We start from the raw sequence: 15,721 nt of genomic DNA, 5'->3' as shown, positions 1-15,721 counted from the left end.
TGGGGTTATCCATAATCATAAACCAGCCAGGCTAAAAGTCAAAATCCATACAAAGACAGTCCAAAAACAAGAAACAAAACAGGAATGGAACTCAGAAGTGCAATCAGACATCAAACAAGGAACCCATGACAATAACTGAAACAGCAGGGTATAAATAGACAGATACAAACAGTAGGCTTGTTTGAGATGCGCCTCGCCTCGCCTGAAATGTATGCGAGAGTAGGCGGCTGCAGTGAGAGGAGGAGTGAAAAAAGCGCAGGCAAGCCGGACAGTTCTCTCTTCTCGCAGTGGATCTGACACCTGTGAGATCAAAGATGGATATCGCGGGGTTCGCGGGATTCACGCTCGTGCACAGCTAATAAACTGGATGGAATTTAAGTTCTGTTGCTTTTATATGAAAATAAATATAATGAACAAGACACCCAAAGTAGCCTACTTATTTAATTCCATTCCAAATACATGTTTATCAGTCTTTTTTTCTTTAATACAGACGTGTTTTTCTTTCTTTTCTTTTTTATAAAAAATACATTGCATAATCCATAGAGATCGCACTGTTAGATAGTTTGGGAATATTCACACATGCATAAAACATGATATCAGAGTTTTAAAATCAAACATTTTAAAAGAGAACAATACATCACGGTTGTTTAAACCAATGAACATTAAGCTGTGTCGTCAGCAAGTCGTTTCCCATCATGCTTTTGATCAGCGCAGTCGGTGGAGAGCAACTGCGCTCGACTGCAGAATCCGACACGGTCGCGAGAGTTTTTTGACATACGTCAGCATGACATCAGAGCAAGGCGGACCGCACTCGGACACATTTCTAACCGGCATGCGTCTCGCGCTGATCACCGGTGATCGATTCTGCGCAGATTTTGCTCATCTCAAACAAGCCTAATGTGAGTGGGAACAGCTGTGTGCAATGATCAGTGATGAGTTCAGACAAAGGATTATGGGAAATGCAGTTCATGAAGTAGTGGTGACGGTATGGGGAAGATGTCCTCTAGTCTGGACACCAACCAATGTGTGTAATATATGTGTGGATCTGTAAAAAAAATCTCCAGCAGAGTTGACATATAAACAGTAAATCTATACGAATAAAAACATCCAAGATTAACTTGATATTTAGCAACTTTGCAGTTAATTTTGTTTCTATTGAATTTGTCAAGATCCAGGAATTGAATACACACAACTACACATGTGGAGTTTTCTCCTCTAAAGATCCTCTAGCATCTGTTGGTTTGTGTTTCAGGTGTTTCTGCTGCTGAACGAGATCAAATGAAGATAAAGATAGTGAAAGAGGGAGAATTTGTCACTTTAGATCCTGGTGTAAGAAACCCAGATGATTTGATGAAATGGTATTTTAAAGACATTCCCATCGCTGAAATCACTGGAGATCAGAGTCAGATCTATACAGAAGTTCAGTGTAATGAAGATACTGAGAGATTCAGAGGCAGACTGGAGCTGAATCAGACTGGATCTCTGATCATCACAAACACCAGAAACACAGACTTTGGACTCTATAAACTACAGATGAGCAGCTGCAGATTCAGGATCATCAGGAGCTTCTGTGTTTGTGTCACTGCATGGTGAGTCTCATTTGCTCTGTAGTAACTTTGTGCCGGCCCAGATCTGGCACATGTGGAAAGAAGATCTGAGTGGAATGATGGCACTTGGGTGGACCGCTCCTGTTGGCCAGATCTGGGCCACAAGTAGGCCATAGCAATGCCACATGTCAGCCAAGAGCAAAGACATAAAACTACTGGACCTTATCTGAGTCACAACATCTTTCTATATTATTAATCTCAGCATTAACAAGCCTGTTAACATGCAGAATCACTGAAGAGAAGAAATGTGTGTGTGTGTGTGTGTGTGTGTGTTGTCTGATGGGTAGTTTTAGGGATAGGGATATGTCTATGCAGAGTACCCACAAAAATATAGCAAACCAGACGTATCTGTGTGTGTGAGATAATTTCATTATTTCAAAGGAGACCAGGTGAAAACACAGATGAGGTAAAACAATTCACTGATATGTCTTTGTAGAAATCTTATGAGATTCTCAGGAGAGTGCAACAAAACTCCATTCATTTTATCTGTTGGGAAATTGATAACTTATAAAGCCTTAAAATACAGCCCTACTGTGAGCTACGAGTATTCATCGATAATATTTGCTTATGTTGAAACCATCAACCTGCATTATTTCAACCTATTTTAAAATATAATCATGTTTAACAGCGGAATTTGTTATGGTAAAACTACATTACCCATGATGCTCTACTGAACATTCCACCAATCAGGGAGTGGAAACAAGCCAAACGTGCCAAAATATCTCTTTAGCTCCGCCCACTTCCATGAAGCAATTGCTGTAATCGAGTCGATCTCCATACGCTCTCAAAATACTTCAATATTTGAATATACTGTATAAAAGCATTTCTGCTCTTCTGCTGTAAACTTTCACATGAATGAATGGCGTTTCCATCAAAATGATCCCGATGTGAAATAAACATTCCAGACTGAATATTATTCACTGATTGGTGGAAGATTTGCTGATCTCATGAGTATATGTGACAGTTACTGCTGTTCATTTCTCTCTTTTTAACATCCTGCAATTTATTGTTTCCAGACGGAGAAAGATCATGTGATCCAAGAGAATCCCAACAGGATCATTGTGAATCTGCAACATTATTCCCATTGAGGAGAATCAGCAAAAACACACTTCAGCTGTTCAGCTTTAACCTGAAATACTTTACATATTCATCATAAAACACTATTTACATGTTATGGCAATGTTAACCTGTTACTGGAAGCACATATAATAGATGAACATTATCTGATAGTTGCAGCTTATACACCTGGAATAGATTAACATTTATCATTTATCATGCTTATTATAATAAGTGCCTTGTTTCAGACGATGGATTAGGTGTTTGTTGAAGGTTGAGAAGGAGTTCAGTGTTTCTGAAGTGAAGATTCTGATAGAGACTCATTATAATGGAAACACTCGGTGGCGCTTATTCACTGTAGTTACTTCATTATTATTCAGTTCAACAATAACCTACTTATTATCTTGATACATCCATAGAACAAATGCTTTATGATATTTAGGAAGATGGAAACACTCAAATCAACATTTAACACTCAATGACAACTTAAACCTTTAAGACAAACTGACATGAGCTCTCGGCACAGTCAACATCATTATTTCATTTACAAATATATTAAATGCACAAATATGAAGAAGATTTGCACTACACATCTTGTACTGTCAGTTTTTACTTGACTTGTTATCAATGTACTGTATTTGCATAATACAATGTGTAAAGTGTATAAAAACCTATACACATTAGTTTGCTTCAAAACATCGTTTGTGTCGTGATTCAGCCAGAGCTGCTTTATTTAGTTCATTACAACTCACAATCTGAAATGTCACTTTTGCTCTTATTTGCATGTTTGTACTGTAAGCTTTTAATAACAGAATGTGAATAAATGCAACATTTTAAATAAACTATTTCATTTTTATGAATTATCATTATTTAAGCAATTTATATTTTCAGTGAAAAGATTGTGCTAGTCTTGTTTTATATCATTAATATACTCTTACAGTTGTTTCTCATTTTTTAAATTATATTTTTTTTGTCTGTGTTCATTTTAATTTAAAATTTTAGTCATTTTTATTTTGTAATTTGTATATATACTTTTAAATATATGCCTAGTTTTATTCGTTTTATTTATACATGCATACAGTTTTAGTACTTCAACAAACTAAACAAAATGATGCCTGATCAAAAATAAGTTCATTATTATTATTATTATTATTATTATATTTCAGTATATACACTACACTCAACACTGAACTACACACACACACACAAAATTAAATGACACAATCACATGATAACGGTTCTCTGATGTCAGTTGATGGTCACATGACGTGCAAAACATCAAATATTTAATATTTATAAATTATTTTTGTTGAGCTTTATATACATTTTCTGTGATTATTGTTAAACAGAGCTTGACTAGATACCGGCGAAAGACAGAGAATAAACATACTTCACACAGGTTGCAGTGAGAACACACAATCAATTGTTTATTGGTACAGATGCAGCTTAAATAGAAACATCACATGGCATGGTCACATGACAAACACACCTGAGAGGAATCCACAATAATTGGGAGCATACTCATTTACCAATCAATCAATTAACACCCCCACTTGCTCACACATTATTCACAATCATTTACAAAGAAAAACAAAAACAAAAACAAAGAAACATCATGGAAACCAACTGCATTACATCTGGGCTTGGCTATAACCCAAACAAGAACGTGGAAAAGGTAAGTAGCTTCACTTTTGTAGCTGGTTTAGTCATTAGGTCAGCAACCATCAGATCTGTTGGGCAATACTCCAAAAACACTTCACCATTGTTTACAGTTGATCTCACAAAATGGTATTTAATATCAATATGCTTACATCTCTGTCTGCTAACAGGATTCTTTGCCAATGCAATTGTACCTTGGTTGTCTTCATAGATCATTGGTACACCATACTGATAATCATCAAGATGTTCAAGCAATTGTGTCAAGTACAAACACTCTTGTATAGTGGCAGCCAATGCCATGTACTCAGCCTCACATGTTGATAATGCTACAGTTGGCTGCTTTTTGGTCTTCCAAGAAATCAGAGGACCATTCTTACATAGGATAACACAATAACCAGATGTACTACGTCGGTCATTTGCATCACCTGCCCAATCTGCATCACTGTAAGTCACCAACCTTAACCCTTCATCACATTTCCTGTAACAGAGCATCTTGTCATGTGTACCTTTCAGATATTTCAGTACATGCTTTACAGTTGTCCACTGCTCTTCTGTTGGCTCACTGAAATACTGGGACAGTTTGCTAACAACATAACTTAGGTCAGGTCTAGTGCATGAGGTTAGGTAGATTAGGCCACCCACTGCCTCTCTGTATTTCTTGGGGTCACTTTCATCACCATCAGTGTAATTCAACTTTGGTTCACAAGGTGTCGACCTGGGTTTACAATCTTGCATGTCAAACCTTTCCAGCAGTTTACCAACATAACTCTGCTGTGACACAGTCACACCCCCATCACACTGGTCAAAAGTGATACCTAGAAAATTCTTCAGTCTTCCCAAATCTTTCATCTGGAATTTCCCAGTAAGCATCTCTTTGACAGTTTTTAAAGCTCTCTCATCACTGGCAGCAATAACCAAGTCATCAACCCATATCAATATTATCACTTTCTCATGTTCTGTTTCTCTCTTGTAAACACAGTGGTCAGCTGGGTTTTGTACAAAGATGTTTTCACACAGATAGTCATGTAGCATTTTGTTCCAGTTTCGACCTGATTGCTTTAGCCCATACAATGATTTCTCCAGTTTACACACCATTTTCTCATTTGTCTGAGATTTTACATCATACCCCTCTGGCTGTTCCATGTAAATTTCATAATCAATCGGTGCATGTAGGTAAGCAGTTTTAACATCCATCTGATGGAGGATCAAATTCTCCTGAGCAGCTTTCTGCATTAACACTCTCACACTGGTAAGGTTGGCAGTAGGAGAAAAAGTTTCTCCATAATCTACACCCATCTCCTGACTATACCCCTTGGCGACATAGCGGGCCTTATACTTGTCAGATCCATCAGCATTGGTTTTGATAGCATACACCCATCTACCCCCCACTGCTTTCTTGCCATCGGGTAGGGTGGTCAAAGTAAATGTGGTGTTATCCCTCAGTGATTTCATCTCCTCATCCATTGCATCTACCCACTCTGTTGAGTTAGATGAAGTCACAGCTTCTCTGAAAGTCTGAGGTACATTGGAAACCATCTTATAGCAATAATCAATGCTGATCTGCACCTGATCACTCTCCACCCCATAGAAATCTGGCCTCCTTCTCTCTCTACCAGGGTATCTCCTCTCTCTACTCAGGGTATCTGAAGAATACGATTCTGGCTTGACCTCAGTTGACTGTAGACTTATCTGGCTTGGACCTAGCATAGTCTCTGGAATGTCGCACTGCTTGGGTTTGTCAGGGTCAGGTCTGGTTGTGCTATCCTGCACACCAACATCATCATCATCATCATCAGACACGTCATCAGTCTCCTGTCCCTCAATATTGGACATAAACCTCACCAGTCTGTTTCATCACCTTTCTACTGTCAGGATAGTAGACCATATAGGCTGGGCTGTTCTTATCATACCCAACGAAAATGCCTTTGTCAGACTTTGAGTCTAGCTTCTTCCTGTCCTGTCTATAGGTATAACACACAGTACCAAACTTCTGCATCCTGGACATATTGTGGTTTCCTTCCTGTCAGCATAAAGTAAGGTGTTTGTTTGGTGCGGTTGTTGAAACATCTATTCCTCACCACTGCTGCTGTCTGGACTGCATATGGCCATAGCTCCTGGGGTAACTGACTTTCTAAGAGCATACATCTAGCCATATCAAAAAGAGTTCTCCAGTTGCGCTCAGCAGTACCATTCTGGTGTGGTGAGTATGGTGCTGATGTCTCATGTCTGATTCTGTTCCTGCGAAGTAGTACTTGATAACCCTGTCCAGTAAACTCAGCACCATTATCAGACCTGATACATGTAACATTCCCATATGGGGCTGTGTCAGCTAAGAACCTCTCTGTGGCGTCCACTGTCACTTTTGTGCTTCAGAAAGTACACAAACACTGCACTTGATTGGTCATCAGTAAAAGAAAGTGCGTACCTATACCCTTCTCTGGACTTTGGGTCAATGGGGCCTGCCAAGTCGGTGTGTATCAACTCTAGAGCTGACTTAGCTCTCACATCAGGCTTTCTGTTCCTACTCTGAGTAAATTTACCTTGGACACACACATCACATTGCATAGACGTGGGTACTTTACCCTTGATTGACATACCATCCACAACATTCTCTAACTTCTGAACATCATTAAAATTGCAGTGTCCCAAAATCTCATGCCACTTCTGAATATCATGGCAACTCATACATTGATCATCACAGTCATTGTTCACTGGCACAGTAGGCAAATAGAACAGCCTGTTATGTTCATGAATAAGAAAACGTGTACCGTCTTTATACTGCAGGACGTCTTCACCCTCCTTGAAGATCATTGTTGCCCCTCTGGAAGTTGCAGCTCTCACGGAGAAGATGTCTTTGGGGATAGGAGGGGATGTACAGCGCATGCTTCAGTGTGGCACTGAGGTGCCGCCCCCTGCTGTCGACCAGACACACCTCTGCTTCTCCTCTGCGCTCCGCAACCCCCTTGCACCTTGTGCCATCGGCTAGTTCCACGCAGTGCGTCTCGGCCTGGAATCGGTCGTCAAAGCTCTTGAACCTGGCCAGGTCGGTGATGATATGCGATGTCGCACCGGTGTCCACCATCAACCCCTTTCTGGTGACACCGCTCCCTGGCTGACGATCACTGGTCACCAACTTGAAGGCAAAGGTGTTGTCTGTCTCCTCGTACACCCCATGTGCGTTGTCCTGCCGCTGCTGTTTCCGTCCTCCTCGCCATTTGATACGCTGGCCCTGGCTGTACCACTGCTGATCATGCTGACACTGTCTTGCCTTGTGTCCTCTCTGGCCACAACGGAAACACTCAATGTCCCCGTTCTCAGTGCTCCGCACCCTTACGCCTGCCGGGGCACTAGCCTTCCTTGGATGTGCCCGGAGCCCCATGACATTGTTTTCAGCCACAGCTGTGCGCATACCTTCAGTGCTCTCATAACTCCGCAATTTTGTCTTAAAATCCGCAAAAGAGAGAGTCTCATCCCTTTGAGTGACAAAAATGGAAAAAGGCTTGAATGATTCTGGCAGCCCCTTCAAAACCATTGCAACTAATAGTCCATCACTCAATACTTCTCCAGCATTCCTCAGCGCTGTGATTGAGGTCTCGGCACGTATAACATAGTCAGTCACACTCTCACCACTCAGCTTTTGCAGGGAAGTCAATTCTGTGTAGAGACTCACAATGCGGGGCTTACCCTTTCCAGCATAATAGTCCAGATCTTGAGTGCTCCACGCCCGTCATCTGCAGCCTCTCGCATGACCAGGGACAAACTTTTGTCATCGAGGAATTGGATCAGTTCAGCATATGCTTCAGAATTCTTTGCTGCATCCTCAGCCAATGCATCTGCATACGCACCCACAGCGGGCCCGTTCAAAATTGTGTCCTTCAATTTCTGCAACCGCAGATGGCCCAAAAACTTTGTCTCCCACAGTTCATAATTCTTTTCGTCTCCGTCAAACACAAGACGAGACCAACGTGAACTTGTCCTTTCGCTCATAGTGCTGGCACTCCAAACCTTGAGACACGAATTCAAACGTGCAGACAAACTGTCTTGCTACTCACGCCGTATCTGCACAAAACATCAACGCATCTGGGCCCATAACCTGTTAAACAGAGCTTGACTAGATATCGGCGAAAGACAGAGAATAAACATGCTTCACACAGGTTGACAGTGAGAACACACAATCAATTGTTTATTGGTACAGATGCAGCTTAAATAGAAACATCACATGGCATGGTCACATGACAAACACACCTGAGAGGAATCCACAATAATTGGGAGCATACTCATTTACCAATCAATCAATTAACAATTATAATGTAAAAAGGACAATTTTACCATAAAATAAATGATTTGATTATTGTAAGAATTATTTTATTTTTTCTAATCTTTATGTCTTAAATTCTTAGAAACGTTCAAACCCTGAAGCTTTTCTTCACATTATTACTGTTTCATATTTGACACAGTGTGTGATTTAAGACTGTAAATATGAGAGACTTTAACAGTCACTTCTGGAACAATCTAGAAACACACTTTAAAAACATATTCACATTGTGTCAACTTCAACTTTTCTGGAGAAAACTTTTATTGCTGAAATTATCTGCAAGTTTCAGGTATCAGAGTTTTGATTTTGTTTTCTTTTTATTTATATTTACAATATTACAGTATTATCTGTAAACAATATTATCTGATCATTTTATTTTTCTGAATGAATGTTTAAAGTAATTTTACCTCTCTGATCAGCTATTATAATTTGACATATATTATTATTTCTCTGTCACTTTATTTGGATAAATATTTGACTCTTTTTGGATCACATATAGCTTATATTATGTGCAGTCTATACTTGATGGTCAAACAGCATCAGTGTTTAATGTTGAATCTACAGTTCCTGAAACTCACCGCTAGAGGTCATCACACACCACAGATTACACCACAATATTTACTCTCACACTACTCAGATCAGACTACATCTAAATACAACTTATATGAAATATATAAACCACAAACAAGAGTATATAATAAGAATAATACGATTAAACAAAGTTCAATTTGAAGCAAATTATATTTGCAATATCATAAAAAAGTGATTAATTGTGATTTATTTTTCCATAGAAAAATCACACATTGATTTTTATAAACTTGATAATTCCATTTGCATCTGTACTAATTAAAACTCTGAGATATGTCACAATGTTTATGATATCAGTTTCTTGATCTGCTGGATCTGATGTCATAAAGCACAACAGCGACAGTAGCCACGCCCACCAGAGCAGAGAGGACCAATCGGATCACAGCTTCAGTAGAACCACAGCAATGAACATGGACTTCTGAGAGAGAAAAAAGCAATGATACATTAGGATTGTGATATTCAACAAGCTGGCTTTGTTCGGAAAATAAAAATACAGATTCTCTCAATATGTCGAAAATAAAATCCATGATGTTAATGGATAAAAATAAAATTAAAACAGGCATTATACGATTTTTTTCTATAAAAATGCGGTATATTTTTTTCTATAAAATCTACTTAACTACAGTAACGTGAGTAGTTGTAAATTACAAATTAAATTGCAAATTACATGCAACATTAATTTATTTAACTTACACTATGTTGTGTTGAGAAGTATACAATATGTGGTGTTCAATTCATAGTAATTGCGTACTATAACACATGTAATGTGGAACTGCACCACTAGGGGCTCTAGAGGTAAATTGTTGAGAAATGCAGAAAAAAGAAAGAATAAAGTTGGAATGTTAGGCCCTGTCCCAAATGCCAAACGCAAATGGCGCACTTCATGTGGACTTTCGGTCTTGTGGACTTAAATTGCGCGTGCTCGCTGAGTCTACGAGTCCGTAGGCCATCCCATTCAGCCTTTTAATGCTCTGAAGTGTGCTCAGCAGCGCCCCCTTTGTACCCTTGAAGCGGTCTTCCACGAAGCGCGCATAGATGCAGGCTCCACACACTTTAACTACCCAGGAATCCTTGCGAAAGGCCAATCAGACAACAGATGGGAGGAGATTTCGCTCACGGACAATTGTTAATATGGCTGAGAAGAAAATGTTATGGTTTTTATGTCCTAGATGTACATTTTACCAGTTGTTACCTACAGTTTATACAAACATTATGGTCATCGAGCAGTGGTTGATGTCTCAAACATAATAACAGTGCATTGAATAATACGATCACATTATGATTTATTAAATAAATAGAACCGAATGGCAGGGCTTTACTGAGTCATATGTAAACATAGTATGAATATTGAAACCTGTAAATTCATCTGAAACTCATGAACATTTTCATTATGTGTTAAAATTGTAATCTTAGTTCAAATGGAACATTATGTATTATTATGTACAACTGTATACATCATTTAAATAAGCATGACATAGGCTATCTATTGTCTAATGCCCAGGCGGCATGCACAATATCAGAATATAGAACTGTAAAAGTAGGCTGTGTAGTTGACATGGAGATAAGACGTCGGAGCGCAAAAATGTGATTTCTCCTGTCCAACAACAACCAGACCGTTATTTCCGGCGTGACGATCGAGTCTGTCTCAAAAATACCTCTCAATGCGCCCTCGTGGACTCGAGCCAAGGGCCTTATAAGTCTGCACTACATGACGTCACCAAAGTGTGGACTCTGAGGAAGTCCACAAGTCCGGAGTGTGCCATTTGGTACAGGGCCATTGTTGTACACCGCATGGAGTGTGTTCAGTGAAAGATATGACATGAAATCGGGTCACGTAAGTTCCTGAACAGAAAAAAACGGGATACGCTTAAGCTTGTGTACGCAAGGCTCACACGTAATTTCTGTTGCACGTATTTTGGTTGCACAAAATTAGTTTTGCACTAATGAGTTGTTCCACAAGGTGTCAACACTGGCCCGTTGTTTCACAGTAGAAAAGACGAAAGTAGAGACAGAACAACAACAACAAAATACCAGAGACGACAACAACATCAGACGCCCGCATTGACAAATGCTTGTGTGAGGAGGTTATGAGAGCCACAACTTTAGCTTAAAAGAATACAAAGACATTTTTATCGGTCATAACTTCTGGAGAAAAATAACGCAGACACTGGGCAAAGATTAATCTTTCTAGAGCGTACGTGTCGTTCGCGCATGCTATCAAATGGAGTATAGTTTGAAAGGCTATGTGTTTGACTTTACACATACACACAAAAAAACTAAGTTTGGGCTTTAGCCTCAAAGACCGCTCTACAGGACAATTAGGCCCTGTCCCAAATGGCACCCTAAGCCCTCGCGGTCTTCCTCTGAGTCCACACTTTCATGACGTAACGCCGCTTTGACTGTCGGGTAAGTTTGAAGTCTGTGGAGTTCACTTCAGTGCGACTCTGCAAAAGTGTGCATCAAGGGCGTATATCGGCCACAAAGGGGGAACTCGCGGGCACCCTTCTGAAACCTAAACTGACAAATGGGACAATCTAGGGTCTTGTAGACTTAATGGACATGAGCACACAGTGACCATTGTAAGTCCACAAGACCGCAAGTACACATGAAGTGTGCTATTTGTGACAGGGCCTTAGAGAGTGTGGATTTAGCGTGTGTTAAGTGTACTGCGCTTTGGCACTTTTCAGACCTGAGACAGTCTTACACACTTATTTCATGTCGCATACACCCCCTGTAAAGTGGCTAAAACCTCAAGTGTGTGTATTTGGACAGACCCCAACATCAGTTCAGCAACATGTAAGTCAGATTGTAAACATGTCTGTTGGCAGAGGGATGTGTGGAGTAGTGTAACAAATGAGTAAACATATAAATCCTTCAGTTTAAATGAGCTCATATGAATGTTGTTGGACATGCTGTCCTTAAAACACTCTTGTGTGTAGGACTAATTTCTGACGCATCTAATCTCAAGCCTCTGTTGCTGATTCCAAAACGTCATTTTAGAGCTTGTAACAGAGGTTTTAGCCACTGATAGCAGACTGATGCAGTTATTAATGCAGTTATTAGAGAGAGAGAGAGAGAGAGAGAGAGAGAGAGAGAGAGAGAGAGAGAGAGAGAGAGAGAGAGAGAGAGAGAGAGAGAGGAGAGAGAGAGAGAGAGAGAGAGAGAGAGATTAAGCGTGTGTGAATTACCTGAGTCTGTGTGTCTGTCAACAGTGTTCGGCAGCAGCGTCTCTACTGTAAGTCTATCGGCTTCAAAAACAGCGCCGTTATTCCCTCGCTAATGAGAAAAGTCATGTAACTTTAAAGTTGTTAAACTATTTTACTGATAAAATCATCAAAGCAGCGCTGAAAACACGTTTCTGCACAGCAAAATCCCCAGTGTTAAATGAACACTCCTCAGTGTACATATGTGTCCACACTGCAGGGTGTTAAAATTAACACTGAAGCAGTGTTGAAGTTAATGAGATAATTAAGTGATTAATTACACTGAGTGTCACTGAGAGTATTTTGCTGTGTGTGCAAGTGTGTATCTGTTGTGTGTGTGTGTGTGTGTGTGTGTGCGCGTTTGAGCTGGAGAAAGAGTATGTGCTGTCTGGACATAATAAAACATAATTTTGTCACAAAAAAACCCCATTTAAATAATATGTCGTTTTTATCCTATTGTTTACTTTATTTATTTGCTTGTTCGGTGTCGCTGTGGGTTTTGGTTATTTTGCTGTTGAGGGTTGTAAGGACCTTTGAAAGAACTGAAATAATTTGGCGAAGTGATACGGAACCGTAATGTGGTCAAAACCTGCCTGGATCTACTTTAGCTGTTTCCTTAAATAATTGAAGCCTCAGAACGTTTGTCAACCAATCAGATTCAAGCATTCAACAGCCCTGTATAAATCAATGTGATTCTGACCTTTCTATGAGTCTGAGCCTGTCAATCAACATTAGATCGCCTCCCTCAGGCTGAATTAGGCAAATACACTAGACATGACATCTACTATAAGTGTGTCTGCATGTTTATGTAAAACTAGCGGCCAATCATAAACTAGCACTATGACACAGAATCTGCCTCCCCTAAATGTATTAATAGAGCCACTACTGTCAATAAATGTGAAGAACTTAAATGATCTGTACTCACTATAGACAGAAACATTGAATGTTTTTGATGACAGTTCAGATGCGATTATCTTTACTTCATAGAGTCCAGCATGTTCAGTTCTGATGTTTGTGATGGTCAGAGATCCAGTTTGATGATCCAGCTTCAGTCTGTCTCTGAATCTCCCATCAGGAACATCATCATATGTGGAGAAGATTCCAGAATCTCGGTTTATTTTAGCTATCAGAGACTCTTCTGCTCCAAACTTCCACAGTATGTCGTCATGTGTGTGTATTTCAGTAACATCAGTGTGTAGAAGCACAGATTCTCCCTCCATCACTGACACTGACTGTATTTCATTTGTTTCAACAGAAAACACACCTGAAGAACACGAACAAGAACAGATTAAGTCTATGTTGGTTTACAAAGCCTTGCGTCAGTTTTGTAAAGTTTAAATGTGAACTGATACAAAAAGTAAAGAGAAATACAAATTCATTTTAGTCATTTCCATTATTCAGATCTCACAATAAGTTTAATTTGATTAATCTGTGAAGAACTGCAAATAAAAAATACATCCTAGTTTGTTACTGATATTAAGCCATAAAAATGTTTCATAACTTACAGATCATAAGCCACCAACACAAACAGAACAAAACACGCATTTGAACCATTTTCTTCAGTTGTTCAGTGAGAAGATCATCCACTGAAAACACTCAAGCTCTTCGTCTGATGTGTGAATCCTCCCACGACAGACACACACACACACACACACACACACACACACACACTCAAACACACTTCCACTGAACGCATGTTATAAATGTAGTTAGGCAACATATAAATATTCTTCTGACTCTTATCATATGAAACTGAAACCTGTGGTTTGGTTTCTTCAGAAATGTTTATTTAATCTGTTGGACAAACATCTTGTGCAGGAGAGTGACCATTTATGTATGTCTTTTGTAGGTGAAAGTCTTCTTCCTGTCCTGCTATTTATGAACATCACAGTTTGACAGTGAAATCACCTACTGAATCATCAGAGCATGTTTGGCAAACAGTCAAATAAAAGTCAGAGGTCAAACTCTGAACAGAAATATATCCATGGATGCTTTATCAGAAGATACAAACTGCAAAAGTTTTTCTTTTTCCATGTTCTGTTCTTGCATAACCCAAAAACAATGCTGTTTTGTGATGAGTGATTAACTGATTACAAATGTGTCCAAGCGTGGGTTTGACTTATGCTGTCATGTTAACTTAAATCTTGAAATAGCCAAACTGAGACGGCGGCTGCTTTCCCTCGACTGTGAAGACTAGGTTACTGATGACACAGCTTAATGCTCATTGGCTTAAACAACCGTGATGCATTGTTTTTATCTAAAAAATAAAAAGTTTGTAAACTCTAACATTTTCTTTGTGTTTAAATTATGTGTGAATATTCCCAAACACAGACAGTGCGATCTGGGATTGTTCTGTAACAGCCATCTAAAATAAGTGTCTTTAGTTTATTAAGAATACATTGAAAACACGTATTTTGAATAACTGAAAGTTTCCCAGACAGCAACACAGTGTCGACCAGGATCCGGCCCACATCTGGGACACATGAATTCAACACGTACCAGATGTGGGCCGAATCTGGACCGACATTATGTTGCTGTCTGGGAAACCTTCAGTAATTCGTTCATTAGGGACCCGATGTCACACAGAGACTCACATCAGCCGAGTCACGTGGATCTCACGAACACAGACTCGTCAGTTCTCATCTTTGGGTCGAACCGCTCCATACTTGTTCATGCAAAAAAGTAGTTTTCTTAGTCACGATGCTGCAACTTGCTGAGTCAGTGATAGACTGATACCAAAAGGTCGCACATGATGTGCCACTTGCTCCTTTCATTGGGCCTTTAGTTTGATCTATTCTGGACACAGATTTGCAGAAACACCAGACTCAACTTAATCTATACTGGTCATGATGATTTCAGAAGAATACAGAATAAATCAAGTATAACATTTGAATTTTTCAGGTATAAATAAATCATGCAAATTACACAATTAGGGCGTGCACTTGACATCAATATAGTTTATATGTGCTTCAAAGCACGTTTTCCTTGACGGATGCAAAGTAAAAAAAAAATTTTTTTAAATTAAAAAAAGAGAGAAAGCTCTATATTCTACTAAGGTCGTGGTTCAGGCTTTTGCGGGGAGTTTGGCATATTATACTTTAGCTATGACACTGAAATGACTTTTCTGAAAACATTTATAACTACAGACATGATGATGAGCACTTCTAAATCCTGCCGGCATAAATACATAAATGACACAAATAATTACATATCAGTTATCAAAAATTACATATCATATAACAGTGGACAATCACAGCACAGCAAAACCTTCTTTAAGAATAGAACTAAAAGAG

Source organism: Rutilus rutilus, assembly GCF_951802725.1.
Source record: "Rutilus rutilus genome assembly, chromosome: 8".
Taxonomy (NCBI): domain Eukaryota; kingdom Metazoa; phylum Chordata; class Actinopteri; order Cypriniformes; family Leuciscidae; genus Rutilus; species Rutilus rutilus.
Note: the sequence above shows the minus strand (reverse complement) of the source record.